General features: G+C 56.2%; 1 protein-coding gene across 2 annotated transcripts in view; it reads left to right on the top strand.

The window, feature by feature from the left end:
- The window catches only part of KCNAB2 (potassium voltage-gated channel subfamily A regulatory beta subunit 2), an 84,392-nt gene that overhangs the window by 11,338 nt on the left and 51,424 nt on the right, over window positions 1-21,630 (top strand). Inside the window, exon 1 of one of the 2 annotated variants that reach the window (XM_081057252.1) lies at window positions 2,181-2,312. The exons of the other annotated variant lie outside the window; for it this stretch is intronic. The gene's annotated coding sequence lies outside the window, so the exon portion shown is untranslated. Of the gene's footprint in view, window positions 1-2,180; window positions 2,313-21,630 lie in introns of those variants that run through there. 2 annotated transcript variants of the gene reach the window in all.

Raw genomic sequence — 21,630 nt, 5'->3', positions numbered from 1 at the left:
TGGGACCATTTGTTCCTTATTCTTACAGGGGAGCCCCACAAGCCAGTCACTGGTGCTAACGGAGGGAGCAGCAGACATTTCCATGCCCCTCACCCCAAGGTGTGGAACTGAGCCAGGGCTAGAGACCCCAGGCCCAGGCCCCCAGCCAAGGGTCACTTCCCCCGAGAGAAGGCCGCTTCTCTGCTTCCCATACAGCCCGCTACGGTTAGAGGTTTAAAAGGTTAGGTGGGTATGCTAGTCTCCGGGACTGGCAGAACAAAGTCCCACAGACGGGGCGGCTCAAAATAGCCATATTTATTCTCTCACGGGTCTGAGGCCAAAGGTCCAAAATCAAGGTGTGGACAGGTTGGTTCCTCCTGGGGGCTCTGAGGGAGAATCGGCCCGGCCTCTCCCCGCTCCCGGCATTCGCCAGCGATCCTCGGCATTCCTCGGCTTATAGATACATCTCTCCGATCTCTGCCTCTGTCCTCACATTGCCTATCTTTCGGTATCTGTGTCCTCACTAATAACTTAACCTGTCATTGAATTCAGGACCCGCCCTAATCCAGGATGACCGCACTGCAGGATCCTCACCTTAATAACACTGACCACAACCCCTCTAGCTCATTAGGTCATATTCACAGGTGCCGGGAATTAGACTTTGGCGTATCTCTTGGGGTGGGGGGGACATAATTCAACGCACTTCAGTGGGTGTCTGCCACCGACGCCCACCCCTTACCCCAGTGCCCCTCTGGAGGCTTCTGTGGCTTTCTTTCTAGTCAGCTGATTCTTGCCCCCGTGGCCAGTGCCCCATCAGGTGTTGCTGGTCAAGGGCTGAGCGGGCGAGAGGGTGGAGCAGATATGGGTCCAGGTGGGTCTTGTTGGGTCACTTTGCCAGAACGCCAGCTGTGACACCTGGAGCCGGGGCTTTGCGCTCACATAAAGAGGAGTGGGGCTGAGTGGGGGCCTCCTCTGGCCACACTTGAGGGCACTTGCAGGCAGAGCCCCCTCCTTGCTCAGCAATGGGCTTAACAGCCTGGGGAGGCCGCGGGCAGCCCGGGTCTGCCACCTGTTCCTGGAGCTCACCTGAGGGTAACAAAGCAAGCAGGTCCCGCTGGGGGTGAGGGGTAAACCCCCTGTCAGGATGCCAGGCTGTGCCGCCCCCGGGAAGGTGGGTTTGTGCTGTGGACATCAGGGAGCCCCAGACCCTTCAGACGTGCTGCTGGTGCTTTTGGCTGCCCTCTGTAACTGGAACCAGGGTCTGTCCCCCAGCTTCTTCCAAAGGTCCTATGGAAATCCTCTGAAGTGCAAGGATAGGAGCACTGCCATGTGTGGGGACACTGGAGACAGCCAGCCTCATGCTGTGCCAGGCACTGTGCTAGGCACAGGGGAGGGGCCCTGGCTAAACACAGGACCAGAGTGTCCCCGCGTGGGGCTGGCCAGGAGTGCGCTGCTTCCATTGCCCACAGCCCAACCAGCCCCTCTGATGTTGCCACAGAAATGCGCATCAGCCAGGAGACAGCCCCCCACTCCCCGAGCAGGCTTCACTGCCCAGTCACTCACGCCACCTCCCCACCCCCACCCCTGGTCTGGGTTCATTCAGGACTCTGGAGAGGGAGAGACCCAACCACACCTGAGGGAAAGCCCTGTCCAGGGAACGTGGCCACTTCGTGTGGAGAAACCGTCTCTGAAATGGCCCATCTAGGAAACCCCAGAATGCCGGCCGGCCTCTCTTCTCCCATTGTGGGGCTGAAGTGGTTAAAACCCGCTCCTCTGTCCAGGAAGCGAGGAAAGCAGCTTGGCGCCTGGCCATCTGTCCATCCCCTGAGAGCTGGGGCCGCCTCTGCTGCCTCCCGTATCAGCTGCACCCGACTGCTGCGTCAGGCTTTGAGACGCAGTAATCACCTTCAAGGGCTGCTTGCTGCCTCTGCACCCGCTGAACTCTCTGGATTTCTTCTTACCTTGGCTCTGTTTAAAAGATTTCAGTCTGGCTCTGAGAGGAGACGCAGCATTTCTTTATTCCTCCCTATTGCGGACACCCCCAAAGGGGTGGGCTAAACCAGGCCCTCCCCACAGACACTGCATCACTGTAGTTCTTACTGCTGCAGGAAGGGGAGGGAGCGTTCCACAGCCTCCCCCCACCCGCCATCTCTCGCTGTTTCTGACGCTCCAGGCAGGTACTCAAGCCACTGCAGCTGTAGTTGCAGACCCCGAGGGTGGGAGATGCGGCCGCTGTGATGGTGATGGCAGCCGCAGCGAGCCCTCGGCTCAGTGTGGCCTGCAGGTGCTGCCTGGAGACCTCTGGGGTTGCATGGCCGCCCCCCAGGGAGCTGGTGAGTGGGGGGGGGGGTCAGGAGCCACTGCCTCACCGGGTTCCTCTCATTGGCACCATTGGGGGGGAAATCTTAGAGGTGGGCCATTAAAACCTGCAGGCTGCTTTCTACTTGGTGTGAAGGGCAGGGCTTGGTTTTCATAAAGGAAACGCCCCTGCATCAATGTGGGTAGTGAGTGGGCCGCAGACTGCTTGGCTGATAGAAGGATGGAGGGGCCTGTGTGTGTGCACACACCTTCAGATGCACAACTCCGCGTAGACCCCCCATCGGAACTTGTCACCAGGACCAGCCTGGACCGCGCCATCCTGCGGGGAAGGAACCCTGCCAAGTTTTCACCAAAGGGGACGTAAAATTGGTTTTAAAGGAAAGAAAGAACTGAGTGTTGACCTGGAATTCACTTTTGCCCTGGGGTTCCTTCTGCTGTGGAGTCTCTGCACCTTCTGGAATTCCTGGGGATGAGATTAGAGGCCTGCAGGTTACAGGGGCTCTTTCTCACACCCTGGGCTCGTTCTGTCTCTCTCTCTCTCTCTTTCTCTCTCTCTCTCTCTCTCTCTCTCTCTCTCTCTCTCTCTCTCTCTCTCTCTCTCTCTCTGTCTTTAGCAAGTATTCCCACACTTCAGGCTTTGACCTTTCATCCTAGGATTTGGGTCAGATGTGCACATGACCCGTCGTGCTTCTCAGTTTGTATTTTTCTTTTAGGTGGTTAAACTTTTCGTGAGTAAGCTTATTTTGAAATGAAACTGAACACCCTGTAATAAAGACAAACCCAGCATTACCTGTCATAATTCTAAGGTAACCGAAAAAACAAGTAGCTAACTAGATTCAAGGACCATCTCAGGTGTGACTGGGGTGTGCAGACTTTGAAATCCCTGCCTTAATGAATCCAGGATGAACCCTCAGCTAATTTTCTGGGGATTGGGGAGTGTGCTGCCTGCCCCTCCCCCTCCAGACAACCCTAGCCTCCCCCCCCCCTCAGTTGACAGGTGGAATGCCTGGTAGAGGGTTATTCCCATCCCTGCTTAGGTGACTATAAGCGGGGCAGGATGGCAGCCCTGTATATATCCCCCAGTGGGATTTAGGCTGGGGTAGTGTAATTGGGGACGGAGTGACCATGGCCTGGGGTGGCATTCAGATGTTGAAGATTTAAACCAGAAAGGTGTAGGGCGCATTCTTCTGCAGAAACCGTCATGGAAGTCGGGGACAAATGGATGAGGTCACCTAAAAGTATTGTTGGCTTTGCATTGGGCAGACCTACCCCAGCTCTTTGCTTCTTCGAGTTGTGTGACTGCAGGCAGGAATTTAGAAGCTGTACCTGACAGGTGTTAGAAATGGACAGCGCCAACCTCTCCCTGCTATGCTGTCGCCCACCGCAGGGTAACCACTGTGAGTAGGAGGGGGTGACCCGTCCGGGCCTGGGAAATGGCCTCTGCATTGAACCGTGAGGCTGGTGAACTCCCAGCCAATGGGAACATGCAGCACCTCTTCCCCCACACCAACAGGTAGAGCAAGGGCGGGGGCTGCCATGGGCACAGGAGTGTGAGGGAGCGTGACGGAAAAGACGTCAGGTGTGAGGGGAAGCTGGGAAGTGGACAGGTCAGCTGTGAATGGTTCCGCCAAGCCGAGGTACTCGGACCCTGATGCTGGAGGCCCCAGGCAGCCACTGAGGGCTGTAGAGTCAGGCATGACCTGGTAGGTCTGAGGCTGACAAATAGGAATGGGACTCTCGTGACAGGTGGACCCCCTGAGACCAGCAGCGGAGGTCGGCAAAAGAGGGTTGTTCCAGGGCTAGCCATGTGGACGGAGCTAACAGGTAGCCAAAGTCTGGCCTGGAGCTCAGAGCAGAGGAGTGGGCAGTTCTGGGGCTCATAGGTATGAAGGTGAGAACCTGTCGTGCAGGGTGTCATGCAGGGTCTCAGCTCCCGCTCCCCACATAAGAACGCAGCACATGGTGAGGCCAAAAGGAACACCCGCGGAGCCACAGGTAGGGGAGTCATACCACTATGTTCTCGCTGGCAGCTGGGTTGGAGACAGAGGAAGCAGGAGCCACATGATCCGCAACCTGCCTCCGCTTCTCTACCAACCAACCAACCCCACTTGCTAACTGCAGTCCGCGCTTGCTAACTCAGCCACCATCTTGCTAGCCCCCCATTTTGCTGCTAGCGTAGCCACAGCAGTAATATTAGTGGCCAGTGGCTCACTGGTTACAGCTGACGGCCAACTAGCCACAGCTGATGGCCATCTAATCACCGTTGATGGCCATTTACTACCCGAGTGAGCACCTTTCCACGTGAGGGCGAGAGCCTGGAAACGGCACTCCTGGTTCTGTCCCCACAGAACCAAAGCTCAGAGAGAGGCCGAAGAATTGCCCTTGAGGGTCGCTCAGGGGGGCACAATTCCAAGAGCAGACACTTAAGGCAAGAGTGCTTGGAGATGGAGGTAGAGAGGGAGAAGTGATGTGTGTGTCGGTGGGTGGCTATGCCTGTGTCTATACGCCTGGCCACCCCTGCCCATGAGAGACTTCTGGTTCCGTGCATGCTTCATAAGCAGGGCATCGTCCTAGTGGGGACTCCAGAGCTGGAGGAGACTGCTGGCTTGAGCCACACCCCGAGATCCCGCGGTGAGCCCTTGCGGGCTGCCTCTTCCACCACGAAACCCTTGGGGGAGGCTGCCCCCGCTGCAGGACCACCTCTTTCTCCCTGGGGGAAGCAGAGGGGTGATGAACGCATTCAGCCTCCCACCACGCTGCTTGGCTCAGCATTGCCTGCGGTCTGTGTTAACTAGAAGGAAAGTGCAACCTGTCCTGAGCCGGCGTCACATACCTCCATGCATTCAGCCAAAGCCCTGTCCTGGGCACGAGGGGTCCTGCAGGGAGCGAGACAGTCTCAGCCACTACCCTCTGGGGCTCACTGTCTGGTTGGGGAAAGCCAGGTGAACAGTCGCCACAGGTTGAGGTGGGCGCTCCACAGCAAATGTATGTGCTGACCCGATAGACAGGACACTTTGGAGAGAGCTCTCCAGGACGGCCTTTCTGGGAAGGTGACATTTGATCAGTGACATAAAGGAAGAGTGTTCCAGGCAGAGGGACCCCAGGAAGAGTGTTCCAGGGAGGAGGAGGAGCCCGGAGGAGGACACCACCAGCCTCCCACCTGGATGTGCAATGGGCATTTCAGACCAGAGGCAGCCATTGCCCGGCTCCAGGGCTCCCCCAGCCTACTGCACCCAACCATCCCCCCATCTCAGGAACTGGCAACTGCTCTCCAGAAACCTGCACCCTGTCTTCCCTTAACACCCACATCCACCTGCCAGCAGACACTTTGGTCTCCCCCTCCCAACTCCACCAGTCACGGCCCAGGCCACCAGCTAGCACCTGGGCCATGGCATGGTCTCCTAACGAGACCCCTGCCCCTGGGCCCCAGTTGTTCCCCTGGGCCGCCCGGAGATCTAGGACCGCATCGGTGAGCTCACCCGCTTAGGAGGAGGCCTTTCCAGCTCCTTCTCTGCTGGTGGCAGCAGAGGGCTGTGGTTCAGAAAATGGACTCCCAGGACTGCCGCCTACGCACACGCCTAGCCTGTTTCCTTAGCTGTCAGTGGGTAGCAATAAATAATGCCAACTTCTCCGGTTTGGGGGAGAGGATTAAGTGAGTGAGTTCACGTGAAAACACTTATTCCTAGCGCCTCACACACCTGGGACTTGTTACCAGCAGCTTGGACTGGCCCAGGGCTGCTGCTCAGCTGGGCGCCTTGCACCTCCTCAGCCCACAGCACTAGGACACTCAGATGTCCCTCGACCCCCAAGCCCTCAAAGGCCAGCTTCGGGGCAGGACCCTGAAGGCCCAGCGTGTGTCCCAAGACTGGACAGGTCACCACGTGCAGGAGAGCAAGAGCATTTCTGTCCTGCAGTTTTCACAGCAGAGACTGAGGGCCAGGGGGAGAGGGCAAGTGGCCCCACCTTGGACGGCGCTCTCCAGGGGCCGTGGCTCGTTGGCACTGACCATGAGGCAACACAAACAGGGCTGGGAAATACTACACTTATTTCATTCCACTGCAGGAGCGAGAAAAAGGACATAGAGTGTGGGGACAAAGCCCCAAAAAGCAGTTTCCAGGCTCTCGGCCTCACATAGAAAGGTGCTGGCTCGGGTATTAAATGGCCATCAACTGTGATCAGATGGCCAGCAGCTGTGGCTAGTTGGCCATCAGCTGTAACCCGTAAGCCATTGGCCACTAATATAACTGCTGTGGCTACGCTAGCAGAGAGATGGTGGCTGGCAAGCCCGGACTGCTGTTAGGCAGATTATGCAGATCCTGCTTCCTGTGTCTCCAGCCCAGCCGCCAGCGAGGATATATTGGTTTGACTCCCCTATCTGTGGCTCCGTGGGTGTTCCTTTTTGGCCTCACCATGTCCTGCGTTCTTATGTGGGGAGCAGGACCAGAGACCCCGCCAGACGGCCCGCACAACAAATGGCGCAGCGAGCAGGGTCCCCCGCACGACACATGGCGTAGTCGGCAGGATACGGTGCTGGCCAGAGCTCTCCGAAGGGCAGTGGAGCAGTTTGTGCGTATGAAAGCTCAGTCTCAGGAAGACCAGGAGGAGCAGCTGCCGGAGAGCTCGATCCCCGTGGAGGGGTGGGAAGATGTGGATGGTTCCCCAACCAGCAGAGGCCGGAGAAAGCGAAGGTTGTTGCCACCCTGTGGGCTGGGAACTGCTTACTGACGCAGCCTGGATGCGGGACTTGGCTGCGGGACTTGTCCCAGGAGGAAACGCTTGCTGAGTCCTCCTTGGGAGATGAGGGTGAGGTCAAGGTCGTCCCTCACCCCCAGGACAGCCCTGGAGAATGACTATGGACTATGAGGAATTGCCTTCCATCCCTGATTTAATGGACGCTTGACTGTTTGGGAACAGACCACCATGTAGTGGGACTGGCGGATGTTTGCTTTTGTGTCTTGACTGGCCGCCATTGAGAATATGTAAGCACCTTGATGTGAGTCGTTGTTGTTCCAGCACAGTACCCCGAGAGGCCCAGAGAGAGTGGCAGTGCCCTGAGAGGCTCTGGCTGAGCCCAGGAAGTCTGGCTGTGTCCAGAGAGAGTGGCAGTGCCCTGAGAAACTCTGGCTGTGCCCGAGGAGACAGGTAGTACCCTAAGAAGCCCAGGAAGTCTGGTTGTGCCCAGAAGTACTGGTGGTGCCTTGAGAAACCTTGGCTGTGCCCGGAGGGATTGGTGGTACCCTAAGAAGCCCAGGAAGTCTGGCTGTGCCCAGAGAGAGTGGCAGTGCCCTGAGAAACCCTGGCTGTGCCCGGGGAGACTGGTGGTACCCTAAGAAGCCCAGGAAGTCTGGCTGTGCCCAGAAGTACTGGTGGTGCCCTGAGAAACCCTGGCTGTGCTCAGAGAGCCTGGCTGTGTCCAGGATATTGCATTCACCTCCAGGCTCCTCGCACAGGGACCCTCGCGGAAGACACTTGTCACGTAGATTGTGAGGCAAGACCCTGTAGGGGTGGAGTGTGGGGACAAAGCCCCAAAAAGCAGTTTCCAGGCTCTCGGCCTCACATAGAAAGGTGCTGGCTCGGGTAGTAAATGGCCATCAATTGTGATCAGATGGCCAGCAGCTGTGGCTAGTTGGCCGTCAGCTGTGACCCGTGAGCCATTGGCCACTAATATAACAGCTGTGGCTGCGCTAGCAGAGAGAATGGGGGCTAGCAAGAAGATGGTGGCTGGCAAGCGCGGACTGCTGTTAGGCACATTATGTAGATCCTGCTTCCTGTGTCTCCAGCCCAGCCGCCAGCGAGAATATATTGGTGTGACTCCCCTATCTATGGCTCCGTGGGTGTTCCTGTTTGGCCTCACCATGTCCTGCGTTCTTATGTGGGGAGCGGGACCAGAGACCTCGCCAGACGGCCCGCACGACAAATGGCGCAGCGAGCAGGGTACCCCACACGACATAGAGTCTGTATGAGCAACCCAAATCAAAAATAAATGAAGCAAAAACAGTAACCAAAAATAGTCCGGCATCAGAAGCAGCAGTCTCATCCCTCAGCCAGCTGTCCCCGGCTAGTGGTATCGCAGAGAGCAGAGCGGCTGGGAGGATGGCTTTCAGTGTTTACTCCGGAATAGATTAATCAGGCCATGATAAATCAGAATTACTGGCAAAGAAAAAGCTGGTTAATGAGGACTCGGGACACACAGGGTCTTCTCTCCTTCCCTGACACCCCCCTCCTCACAGCTCCCCCCGGCAGTGGGACCAGGGACTCTGCCAGCATGCAACACGGGGTTGTCTTTGACCTGGGGCTCCCCTTCCTCACACACTGTCCCCAAAAGGACAGGACCCCAGCTCCCTGCAGAAGGAGCTGTGAGTGCTGTAGCCATTGTGAGGATCTGGACTTCTGTCTTAATTTCAAAGATGGATGTCCCCCTTTTTCTTAATGTCATAGATCAGGTCCGCAAACTGTGGCCCGCCAGCCAAATCTGACTCCCCACCTGTTTTTGTGAATAAAATTTTGTCGGCACATAGCCTCCCTCTTCAGTTGACATTGTCTCTACTGCTTTGACACAGCAGAGATGAAGAGTTGTGGCCGATAAAGCCTAAAAGATTGACTGTGGCCCTTTGCTGCACAAGCTTGCAGTCCCCTCCCATAGGTGTGTTTATCCTGTGCTCGAGCGTCCTAGGGAAGTACCCAGCCCACATAAAGACAGCTACTAACGATGGGGATTTTTTGTTTGGTGGCGTTTCATGTGCTCGTGTTGATTTGGGGCTTTAGAGAGATTATTTTAAAAGGAAAAGAGTCTGCAATAATTAGGTTTCTCTTATGTAAGGACATCTTTTCAGCGGGGACATTGAGTCACGCGATTAGCCTCCCCGAAAGGGAGACGCGTGACTGACACCCACCTGCCACCTGTGTACAACTGCAGCTGTCAGAACTAACGGGGCCCCGATGACTCCCAGGACCCCCGCTGACTCCCCGTATGAGCAACCTTCCCTACTCTGCTCCCCATTCAGCTGAGGGGGAGGAGCAGATGGGACCCCACAGAGCAGGGCTGGGTAGGGACGGGAGGGTCCTCCCTCTTGAGGGTCCCTTTCCCTGTGACATGTAAGCTCTCACACCCACACCCCCGGGTTCCATGACTCATAGTGGAGCCATTTCAAAACTTCAGGGTTGTGACAGCACATCCACTCCCTCCGGTGCCACAGGCCTTCAGGGGAAGGGAACCTTCCATTAACCATGGAGCCAAGTCCTGAATTCAATCAGGTGTTTTTAGCCTCTCTTGAATGCTTGGAAAATTTGTATAACATGTCACCATGGAGGTGTCTCCCAGAAAAAAAATGCAGGGAGCTTTTCAACCTGGAAGTCTTGCCTTTGTATGAAGGCTCCAGGAGACCTCTCACGCACAGGACGTAACTGGGGTGGGAGCCGTAGGGGTGGCGGTGGCAATGCTGAGCCTGCATCAACAATAAATCGTGCCGGACACCGGCGTTTGCCTCCCGCCCCCATAGTGAAGTTTCGAGTGGGGGTGGGCAAAATGCCACAGACCAGACAGCAGCCGAGGCCAGTCTGCCTTTTGGTGTCAGTTATTCAGGTGGGTTAGCATGTCCTGTCCCCGAGAGCAGGCTGTGAGCTCGTGACATGTGAGCTCCGAATCCCGGGGTTGGCTTCAAAGTCGTTAAAACCACCTGAGGTCCGCCCGAACGGAAGAGGAACAAAACCCCAGAGATAGACAGCGTGTATCTGGGAGCCCGGTGCTGGATGCTGCGTGGGGTGACACTCAGCTGAAGCACCGCACAGAGAGAGCTAGGGTCCTCGAAGGGCCCAGGAAACAAGCGTGGGCAGTGGGGGCAGGGAGGTGTGTGTGAAGCGGATGGGTGTCTGAGGCCCTCTCCCTGCAGGAATGAGGTGACAGAGGGAGTATTGTCCTAGGGCAGGGCCTGGCAAGTTCCCCCTGCAGAGAACCAGAGGGTACGTGTGTGGTTAGGCTTGCGGGCAAAGCAGTCTCTGTCTGTCACAGCTCCTCAGCTCTGCCAGTTGCCCGAAAGCAGTAAGTGGTGTGGACTGAATGCTTGTGTCCCCCACAATTCATATACTGAAACCCTAATTCCCAATGGGATGGTGTTAGGAGGTGGGGCCTTTGGGAGGTGATTAGGGTTAGATGAGGTCATGAGGGTGGGGCCCATGATGGGATCAGTGCCTTTTTATAAGAAGAGGAAGAAACCAGAGCTCACTGTCCACCATGTGAGGACATAGCAAGTTGGTGGCCGTCTTCAAGGCAGGAAGCGGGCTCTCTTTAGACACCCAGTCTGCTGGCACCTTGATCTTGGATGTCCAGCCTCCAGAACTGGGAAGGTAAATGTCCGCTCTTCAAGCCCTGTATCTGTGGCGTTTTGTTATGGCAACCTGAGCTGACCAAGACAAGTGAGGGTTGGTCTGTGCCAGTGAGGCTCTATGTGTGGACACTGAAATGTGAATTCTATAGTTTTCACAGGCCACGAAATCTTCCTTTCTATTTCTCCCACTCAACATGAAAACCATTCTTAGCTCAGGGCCATGCAGACAGGACAGGCTGGACCAGGCCTGAGAGCCATGGCAGTTTGGCCAGCCCAGTCCCAGAGTGAGGAGGGAGGCCGCCTGGCGTCGCTCACTGCTGACCACGACAGGAGATACTACTCTCGGTCTGGGCACCTCCAGACAAAACCAAAACACCTGGGAAGGAGGTGACCTGGGTGTTGTTCCAGAAAGAGGCCACACTGAGGATGGCTACTCAAGTGCCAGACGCTGAGTCAGACCCTCGAGCATCAAATCCCTGCTCTGCCACTTGCCAGCCGGCTGACCTCGGCCTTGGCATCCTCGTGGGCACAGACACCTGGCCGCCTTTAAGGTTGCATAAGAGTTCCGTGTGACAGCCATGTGAAGCGTGTTGCATGACTTTGCCCAAATTGTCACTTAAGTTGGAAACCTTGTGTGGAAGCTTCAGAAGAAACAACAGTGTTCACGGTCTGTGGGGTGAGCGTCAGATGTCCTCAGATTCTCAAACGAAGACCGTGCAACAGAGAGATTGGTTTACTTGTCTCCAGAGAGTGGAAGTAGGCCCGCCGGATAGAAGTTACAAGGGAGCTCATTTTACATCCACATAAGAGAACCTTTTTTGTGATTTCGGTTGTCCCCAGGGGAATGATCTGCTCAGCATCTCCCCAGGTGGAGATGTGCAGACCCCCAGCATGAGAATCTTGCAAAGGGAGCCAGCGTTTGGACCCAGACTGGCTCTCTGCTTCTCACACTGGAGAGTCCAGGACACGTGAACTCAGTTCTTGTGCTACACTCGGGGACATGCCCCCCACCCCCACCCTGGGTCCCGGCCCAAAGGAACAAGAATTACATCGAGGCAGATTCATTCAGTACTTGCTGCTTAAGTTGTAAAAATATCTGGAAGCGCTGTGAGGTCCGCACTTAGCAGGAGGAGATTTTTGGTGGTTCCCAGCCTGGCCTGGTACACACTCGTGTTCTGTGGCTGAGCTGGGTGGGGGACAGCACGACACAAGGCTATTGCTGCAGCAGGCCACCCCCCACGGGCCTCGTGCTGCCTCCTCCCATCCTCTGCTCTGGCCTGAGATGCACCCCCCCAGCATCACTTCTGCTGAAATGGAGGCAGAGTTGGATCGGCAGCCTCCTCCGTGAGGAAGTACGTGCCAGATGTCTGTCCCTCTCCATCAGGAAACAAAACTTTCCTGGACGCCCCACCCACCAGGACTCTGCTGAGAGACTGTGCCCCAGGCCACACCGGCTGGAAGATAAGGCTCATGGGTGGCCACTGGGCCGGTCACCAGCTCTCTGCCATGTTTGCTGGTCTGGCTGAAATCTCTGGTCCAGATGTATTGAGGCAGAAGGGGAGCTGCGTGTTGACCACATGAGGCGTTTCTAACTTTGCCAGCCAGCATTTAACAACCACCTGCCCTCCTGGCCCACGTAAGTTTTGGAAAGAGTTAGCGGACACCTGAAGAAACACAATTTACGTTCAGGGGCCAGGACTGAAGCTGCGGGTTGAGGGTGGGCTCCCCGTGGCTAATGCCGTAGGCAGCCGGCGAGGTTGTAGGTCTTGGTCTGAGATGCTTAACTGTTACCTGCTGCTGGGGGAATCTGTGATGTGAGGACACACAGGGTCACGGCAACGTCTCCTGCTGGCGGGTGGAGGCGGGTACCTGTCCTGAGCCAGGCTGAGGGAACTTGCAGGGCAGGAGTGGGGGGTCGCCGTAGGGGTGGAGGTAAGAACCCCAGTCTGGAGCCTGACCCACCAGTTCTGTCCCAGTTCTGCCGCTGATGGGCTGCGTGGCTGTGGGGAGTATGGAGTATCCGTGGGCCTTGATTGTCTCATCTGTAAAAGTGCCCTTGCCTGCGAGGGTTAAAGGTGGAGAGGGCTAGGAGGGGCTCGGCTGTGGGGGTCCCCCCACTGCCCCCCATGGTCTCTCTTTTCTTCCATTTTCCCAATTGCGCTTCTTACCTCCTCTCCCTTCTTTTTTCTCCCTCCTGTGCACCTCTCGATGCCTCTGCTTTCTTCAATCGGTTACAAATGGGTACTGAGCACCTCAAACTATTCACTTCTCCCTTCTCTTCCTCTTTGTGCCCCCACCACCCCATCGGGCTGCACAACAGCACCCCCCACCCCCATCAATGATCGATGACAGGCGCCAAGCTGGCTGACTTCCCACAGGAGCTTCAGAGCCCCCGTCACAGATGGGGGCAGATGGAATGTTCCGTTGTCATCCCTTTGCCTCACACGCCCCCAGGAGACCCCCCCAGGAAGGAAGGAAGGGCAGAGCAGGGAGAAGCTACAGAGGAAGAAGGAAACCTCCCCACTAAGGGGCCCCCTCACCTGCGCAGCCACCCCACCCCATGTCCACTTGCACCTCCTACGTCCCAGTGCAGGGCCTGGGAATGGGACTTGGGTGAGGCAGAGCCCTGTCTGGGCTCGCTGTCCAGTTGGGGGGCATCTTAGCTGTGCCCAGCTCAGAGCACAGCTTTGGAGTCAGCCAGTCCTGGGTTGGAATCCTAGCCCGACCTCTCTGACCCTCAGTGTCGTCATCTGTAGACTTGGGGGAGCAGCAGCACCACTCCCTGGGCGGTGGGGACAGCCCTGGCGTGAAGCCAGCTCAGTGATCAGGAACTCTAACATCACTAGGACTAGCTGGTAGCTGCGGTCCCTGCCCCCCTCCCTCTCTGAGGATGCCCCCCCACCCCAGGCTGCTGCACCGCCGGAGGCTGGGTGCCTGGGGCCCTCTTCCGGGCTCCCGGGACAGGAGGCCACACCCCAGCTCTCTGGGGCCATGGCTTACTGAGCGCCCTCCACTCTCTGGCACTTGCTGCCCCCAACTTCCTCGTCAACGCTGTGGTCCCTTGGCCGTTCGCCTTCTACCAAAATGGTCTTGTCGCTGGCCGTTCTGATCCAGGAGCAGGTACGAGGGGTGTTTCAGGGACCCTGTTTCCCGAGATGGGTTCTGTGCTTGAGGGGATGACGGCACCCCAGCTCCCTGAGCAGGGCTTGAGTGCTCCCCTAACATCCAGGGTTTATAGACCAGCAGCCCCCTAGGCTGCTCACCCCCAGAGGACTGGCTGAAGCCAGGTGGGAACTGCCCCGCAGACGCCTGCTGGACCCGGGCAGAGCCTGCGTGGCCGCCTGCGACTGCCTATGGCTGCCTGTTGGCAGAGCAACTGCAGGTATCCTTTCTGCAAGGAGACATTGCAGGCCCCGCACGGCCCAGTGACTAGGCAGTGGGTGGGCGGGAGGCAGCAGCCTGGCAGCCAGCAGAGGTGTCTGACCATGACACAGTTCTGCCACTGGAGCTGCTGGCTTCTGCTTTCATCCCTGGGGCACAGAGGCGCCTGGAGATCAACAGCACTGCAGGGCCACCTCTGTCCCCACAGTGGGGGAGCGGGAGGAGGGGTGGAGGGTGCCAGCTGCCAAGCAGCCCGAGGGATCCCTGCCCATCTGCTGTCCCCAGGAACCCCTGGCCTGGGATTTCCCATCCCCAAGTGGAAAGCAGTTTCCCAGGACAAGAAGTGAGGGTCCCTGCCTTAAAAACAAAATGAATGCCCCCCCCTTCCTCTCCGCTGCAGGGCTGAGTGTAGAGCAAGTGGCAGGGCAGCTAGAGGACCCTTGGAAGCCCTTCCCTGTCCTGCTCTTGTGTCCTGGGAGGATGGCCTGCAGCCCCAGGACCACAGCACGACCTCCCATGGGCACCATGGGGGTGGGGAGAGGCAGTGGGGGAGGGGCAGGGAGCTCCCTGGTGCCTCAAGGGCTCCTCCCTGCCCAGAAAAGCCAGGTGTGTCTCCTCAGCATCTCCTCCCTCCCCCCTCCCCCCAGCTCTTCACCAGTGGGCCCCAGCAGGATGTTGGTGCAGGGTGTGGTCACAGTGGGAGACCAGGGTAACTGGAGGAGACAGTGGGGCAGAGGCTGGGTGCTCTGGCACATTTGCCAAGTGAATGCCTGACAGCCCTATGCCCTGGGCACTGGGAATGGTTATGGGGATGGCAGAGCACGTGTGGGCTTCCATTTCCCACGTCTTGCCCTGACTAAAGCGCTGAGGTCCCCTCTGCCTGGCACCAGGTGAGGGCTCTGCTTGGTATCCTTCCACATGGGGCTGCTGGGATCAGGGTGGAGCTGGGGGAGCCACGGCCAGCAGACGAGGCCCCCACCTTGTGGTCTGAGTCTCTGTTCCCTCTCAGGGAGAGAGGGCGGCTGTTCCCAACACTGGGGCCTTTGGCCACTGACCCCCGGGGGACGGACACCCCCCGCCCCCCCGCCATCGCTGTGCACAGCCCTGGCGTTGGCATAGCCGGGGGGCCACAGCAAGGCTTCTGCTTCTGTTGGGAGGCATCCAGACCAGAGGTGCATGAGAAAGGGGTGTAGTCTGGGTGGGCTGTGTAAGGGATTTCAGCGTCGCTTTGGGAAAGTTGGAATTCTTTGGCCGTGACTTTTTTTATTTTGTTTTATTGGGGAATATTGGGGAACAGTGTGTTTCTCCAGGGCCCATCAGCTCCAAGTCGTTGTCCTTCAGTCTAGTTGTGGAGGGCGCAGCTCCGCTCCAAGTCCAGTCGCCGTTTTCAATCTTTAGTTGCAGGGAGCACAGCCCACCATCCCATGCGGGAACTGAACCGGCAACCTTGTTGTTGAGAGCTCGCGCTCTAACCACCTGAGCCATCCGGCTGCCCGTTTACTTTTTTTTAATTGTGACATTAATAGATGTGAACAGAGCCTCTCCCTGCAGCAGTCAGACCTGGGCTCTGTGCTGGGTTAACTTGTTTGTAATCAGGGGATGGCCATTTGAATGTTGCTTTGAAAAGATTGAAATTTTCAGTGTGTGACTTCGTTAAGAAATTCTTACTGGGGCTCCGTGGTCCAGACTCATCGGCTGTTCTGACCACGGGAGGTCCATGCTGTTTACTGTCAGGCTGGTGGGTCACCATACTCCTCAGCTCCCCTGGCTCGGGACTCAGGAGCTTAGAAGAAAGACAGGTCTCTCTGTGGCAAAGAGCAGGGTCTTGGTTGTAACACCCACCCCTGGTGACGCTGGCACCGTTCACTCTTGCCCCATCTGAATTTGAGCCGGAGCTGAGGGTGCTACTTGGGAACTCGGCAGTTGACCCTTCCCACAACTGGGCCCCCGATGACTCCACAGGCAGAACCGATACCCCACGTGCATTCACACTCAACCACCGCCTTCGTCAGTGGCTCAGTCTTTGCCCCAGTCTTGCTCATAGGAGAGGAGTGGGTCCTGTCTCAGGGCGCCTGGCTTCTGGGGGAGAGAGGAAGGGTGTGTTGTGCAAGCACCCTTGCGGATCTGTGTGGTTTCGAGCAGTTATACCTCTTCCTGTCTCTTCGAGACACAGTCACCCCTCTGGCTCCTGCAGGCTGTGGCCATAAAAGGCGGAGGGTCTGTGCCATGCGGTAGTCATAGCAGTACTTCTGGGCTGTGGCAGGAGGGATTTCAAGGCTGCGAGAAGCAACATGCAAAGTAACATCAGCTCAGAAAGCAGGGGCTGGAGGCCTCGCTCTGAGCCCTGAGTCTTCCCCAGGGGTCACTGTCGTCTGTGACACCCAGGCAGCACCAGCCTCTGCTCTCTGCTTCCCCTCTCCCCCCATCCGCATCAGTGATCACTGAGCACCTTCATTGTGGCAGGTGCTGCTCTGGGACCTGGGGTCCATCTGTGATCGAAAGAGACAAACTCCTGCCCTGGAGGGCTGATACCCCAGTGGTCTCAGGGCTCATTGTGAGGGGGAGTAACGGTGGGGAACAATCCAGTCCTGACCTCCAGGATAGCCCCAGTGGCCCCATCTCCTGGTCTTACTCCCCCATCGTATTAGAGTTGATCTTTGCAACCAATAAAACAAAACTTCTGATACTTATGATAGTCACAAAAGCCATCGCAACTTCTCTCTCTCGATTGCTCGCTCTGGGGAAAGCCAGCTGTCTTGACGTGAGAGATCCAGGTGGCCAGAAATAGCCACATGCATGAGACGACTAAGAAGCGGGGCCCGGGGCCCCAGTCCAGCCTTCAGATGAGATGCAGCCGCTGCCGACATCCTGACTGCAGTGTTAGGAGGAACCCTGAGCCAGAGCCACCAGCCCAATCAATCCCGATTCTTCACTCTCCAGAACCTTTATAACAAAGGTTCTCTGTTTTAAGCTGCTAACCCTTGTCACGTGGCAACAGACAACTCAGACCAGGTTGTCATTCTTCAGACCTCAGCTATTGAGTGGCAAGCCTCCTGGAAACTTGAGCTTCCAGGACGATGCAGACTTTGGATGTGCAGCCACAGAGGGTCTAAGAAGCACAGGTCCCCTGTGACACAGTCATACCTATGTGCGATGGTCACCTCCATAAGCATTAAACCAGTTTCGATGGAAGTGGGAAAGACGAGCGGCCTTCTGCGAGCAAACAGAGGCAGCAAAGGCACAGCAGATGTTGTAGCAAGTCTGAGGACCTTAAGGAGTGAGCTCCTGGAAGGTAAGGCCACTGCCAGGAAGTAGGCCACCTCGGGGACACATCTGTGCAGGGACAGCTTTGTAAGCTTTTTGCACATGGTGCAAAGGTTCCAGAAGAGCTGTGATCAGCAGCTTTCCCAGAAGCCCTGCCAGGCCTTGGACGGCCACTTCCCTCCACGAGGGCCAGGCTCAGGCCCAGCCCAGCCCCCACTTCGCCCCCACCTGTTAGCACATGGATCCTTGCCCACACAACTCCTGATATCATTTCACAGATGGAAAAAACCGACATTAGGGAAGATTGAGAGATTTGCCCAAGTTCATATACCAATAATACTCTAACCCTGGGCAAGGTGTGAACCCAGACTGAGCCTCACCACCCTCCCCAGCACCTGGAAGGGTCTCCTTGGGTCACCCAAAGAGGGTGGAATTATGTCATCCACCCAGCCCAAGAAGAAGATAGAAGACGTGTGTGTGCAGTGGGTTCTGGCAAGATTTCCACTTAGAAACAGTTACCTCTTCAGTGCTCAAAGTGCTAACTTTGGATCAAGACATCTCGCTAAATGAAGGTTCCTGCCACCCAAGTTCTTCTGAGCTCCAGCATCTACTGTGGAGAGATGAACGCATCTCCTTCTCCAGTCACTGGAGGTAGCTCCCGCCACTCACCGGAGTTACGATTTTACATAACAAGGATGACCCCGGAGATTGAAGCCCAGAACCTGCTCCCCGGAGCACTGAAGTGAGAAGTCTGTTCCCGTCCTGCAGGACAGTAGTCCTGGAGGCAGGCCACCACAGTGACCTTTCACTTACCACGCATTGCTCGGTCGGCTGGCGGCACGTCCCAGTCTAGGCTGGGTGGCTCTGGCACGTGCAGCCCTTTGGACCAGTGGGGTGTTCTGGGACACGTTTCTCCATGGTGATGGCAGAGTTTCCAGGCTAGTGTCCCATGGCCGAGGCTAGGGCTGGCACATCATCATTCTGCTCGCACTCCATTGGTGTGTGTGTGCGTGTGTGTGCGTGCGTGAGTGTGCGTGTGTGTGCGTGTGTGGGGGGGAGATGCAGTAAAGTCACCCAGCAAAGGATGTGGATACTGGGAGAAGTAAGGGCTCGGGGCCCACAATTCAATCTCCTGTGCCCTCATACCCTCCTATGCAAATCAGATGCCAGCTCAGTCACCCAGGAACATCTGGGTGACCAGCACTGTCCCCAACGAGGCCCAATGAGAAAGTGTCTTCTCTTATTTTGTGTCTCCATCCTGGACTCGCAGGCTCAGGTTTGACCTTGGTGGTCTTTGATTTACAGTGCACGTTTATTTTGTTCTCTGTCCGAATACACAGAATTCTTCCCATCTCGTGCAAGTGCCTCTGGTGGGGGGGGGGGGAAGAAGGAAGGAAGGAAGGAGGGAGGGGGAAGGGATGCAGAGTGAGAAGGAGAGAGAGAGAGGGAGGGAGAGAAAGGGAAAGAGACAGAGGGAGGGAGGGAGGGAGGGAGAGAGGGAAAGAAGGAGGGAGAAGGAAAGAGAGGGAAGGAAGAAGGGAGGAAGAGGGAGAGAGAACACCACTAGTAGCTGTGACTGGGACACCCCCGGGCATATTTCCCCCACAATAATATAGTCATTTATCTTTAGCTCCAGCAGAGAAATTGAAGGTCATCTAGGCCAGGCCCCATGTTGCAGGCGAGGAAACGAAGGCTCAAGGAGAGAGAGGGCTCTTGTGTCTGGTCAAGGGTGCCTCGCCTTGGTACATGGTGACCCAGGACTTTCTGCATGGATCACCTGGTTGATTCTGCTGCTTTCCCTCTACGTGTGTATAAATGAGTTTGTCCGTGTTAACATCATGCCATGGGTCCTGTTTTCCAGAAGGCGGCCACCCAGCGTCCAATGGCCAATCCCAGGACCCAGAGTTACACAGAAGGTCCCCGTGTAACTCCAGTCAGTCCCTGGAGTCTAAACAGGGAGGCCTTGCCAGGGCTGCAGTCTGAGACCTCCAGGAATTCTTTTTGTGTTTCTGTTTAACTCACTTCCTGTCCTCTCCCGTCCTCTGCTCTCAGAGCTCTAACTGGCAGCATACTGGCCTTTCTGGAAAAACTGAAGCTGAGAAAACACCCACAGTGAGAGGGTGCAGGGGACTGGATACGTCCACAAAGCCCAGAACCCTCCCCGAAATGACTGGTTGATTATGAAGGAGGAAACGTGCCATGTCAAGGCGGAAGCCACCTCAACCAAATGACTGGAGCCTGACTCTGCCCGTGAAGGATATACATGTGCCTGGGTGCCCACAGAGGACACAGCCTCACCCAAAAGGCTTAGCCAAATCGAATCGTGAGGCAGCAGACAAATCTGAAATGTGGGGCCGTCTGCAAGATAAATGGCCTCAGCTTTTTAAAATGTGTCCTGAAAAAACAAAAACAAAAACATGGTGGGGAGCTAGATAAGAGGAAAGTGGGGGAAATAACCAATGCCGTTCATGAACCTTGAGTGGACCCTGGGTTATTTTAAAGCTATAAAATATATTTTTGGCATAGGGGAAATTTGAATATAGGCTACATGTCAGGTGACATTGAATAAGCACCTTAGGTGTGCCCTGGCGTGATGAAGGACAGAGCTGTTATTCTCAGAAGAGGCATGCTGCATTGTGGAGGGGGGAAGCCCCTGAGAGGGCAACTTTCAATGACTCCAGAAAAAATGCGTGTGTGTGTGTGTGTGTGTGTAAGTATGAATGTGTGAAAGAGTGTGAGTGTGTGTAGAGACTGAGACTGAGGGAGGAAGGACAGAGGAGAGAAAGGAGGGGAGGGGAGAGAGAATGCATGTAAATGAGGCAAAATGTAGACCATTGGTGAATAGAATGAAGAATATAGGGGTGTTTGTTGCTGTTCTGATTTTTTACAACTTCTCTGACGTGTGAAAATGTTTCAGAACAGTAAGTTGGGGAGAAGAAAGACAGTGCGCACAGACGGAGCCTCCTGACCTTTGGGGTGCCCTGGCGTCACCATCAGCTCACCTTGTAAAGGGTGAGAGCTGGGACTTACTCAACAGCTTTCCTCCTGGGCTCAGCATTTTCGTGTCTTACTTCTCTTTGCTCCCGGGAGAAGGTCTGGGCAGGCTTTCTGAGTGCTGCCTGCTTCATTTTCTCCAAGTATAGATTGGGGTGTTTGCTCAAGGTCACACACAGACCAGGTACAAGTGCAGGAGACGGAGGGACCCAGGCTTCGGACCCCAAGTCAGCTGTCTCTCCGGAAGCTGCGAGAGGGTGCGGGGTGCACGTCTCTCCCAGTGCCTAAGATTGGCAGCATCCCGCTAGCATGTCATTTCCTCCGTGATTGGCCACTGGATGGATGCCGTTGCTCCTGATTGGACGGTGGCGGCTGCAGAGCCCAGAGGTGGGCTCTGGGCCAGAAGCTGGCCGCTGGTTCGGAGGAAGCCTGACCTTCAGAGTCCAAGCTAGGTAGGGGGGAGGAGTAGGCCAGGTGGCCTCCCCAGGGACGCCTTGCTAAGTGCAGCAGGTGCTACCAGTTGTCCCTGCACCTGTAGTTGCCCTGAGCACCCCCCTGGACAGAGAGGGCGTTGCACCCTCCAGAGAAGTCTGCCCTTGTCCCTGGTGGAGGCGGAGTCCCCACACCCCGCCCCTCCCCTGTGCTTGCTCTGGGTGAGCCTTCAGCAGGCTAAGCCTCAGAGTCAGTCATTCACTCACTCATTCAGCAAGTATTTGAGTGTTTAGGAGGGAAACACGATAACAAATGAGACAGTAAGTGAAGTATGAGGTATATTAGACGGTGACCAGTGCTAGGGAGAAAAATTCTGCAGGGAAGGGACTAGAGGAGTGTGTGGGAGAAAGGGCTTGCAGTTTCAGGTAAGGTATCTGGGAAAGACTCCAGGAGAAGGCAGCCTTTGTATAAGGAGGCAAAGTTGGGGGCAGGGGGCCCTCAGGTGGGTCTCAGTGGTCAAAGAGCGCAGGTGGAAAAAGCAGGTGCAAAAGCCCTGAGGTTGCGGGTGGCAGGTTAGCTCAGTTGGTTAGAGCCTGGTGATGGTAGCACCAAGGTTGCTGGTTCAATCCCCGCATGGACCACCGTGAGCTGCGCCCTTCTTAAAAAAAAAAAAGAAAAAAAACGTCCTGAGGTTGGAGTGTCTGCAGGTTTATGGGACCCCCAAGGAGCCAGTGTGTGGGAGTGGGGTGAGCAAGGGGGAGGCAGGGGATGATGTCCCACGGATCATGGGCAGGTGGGGTGGGGCACAAGGCCACTGTTGAGATTTGGGCTTTCACTCTGGGTGGATTGGGAAACCATCGGAAGGTTTTAAGCAAAGTAATGACATCATCTGATTTATGTTCTAGAAGGTTCACTCTGGCTCCTGTAAAGTAGATGG

The sequence above is a fragment of the Rhinolophus hipposideros genome (genome assembly GCF_964194185.1).
Source record: "Rhinolophus hipposideros genome assembly, chromosome: 8".
Taxonomy (NCBI): Eukaryota; Metazoa; Chordata; class Mammalia; order Chiroptera; family Rhinolophidae; genus Rhinolophus; species Rhinolophus hipposideros.
Note: the sequence above shows the minus strand (reverse complement) of the source record. Positions and strands in the feature narration are given on the sequence as shown.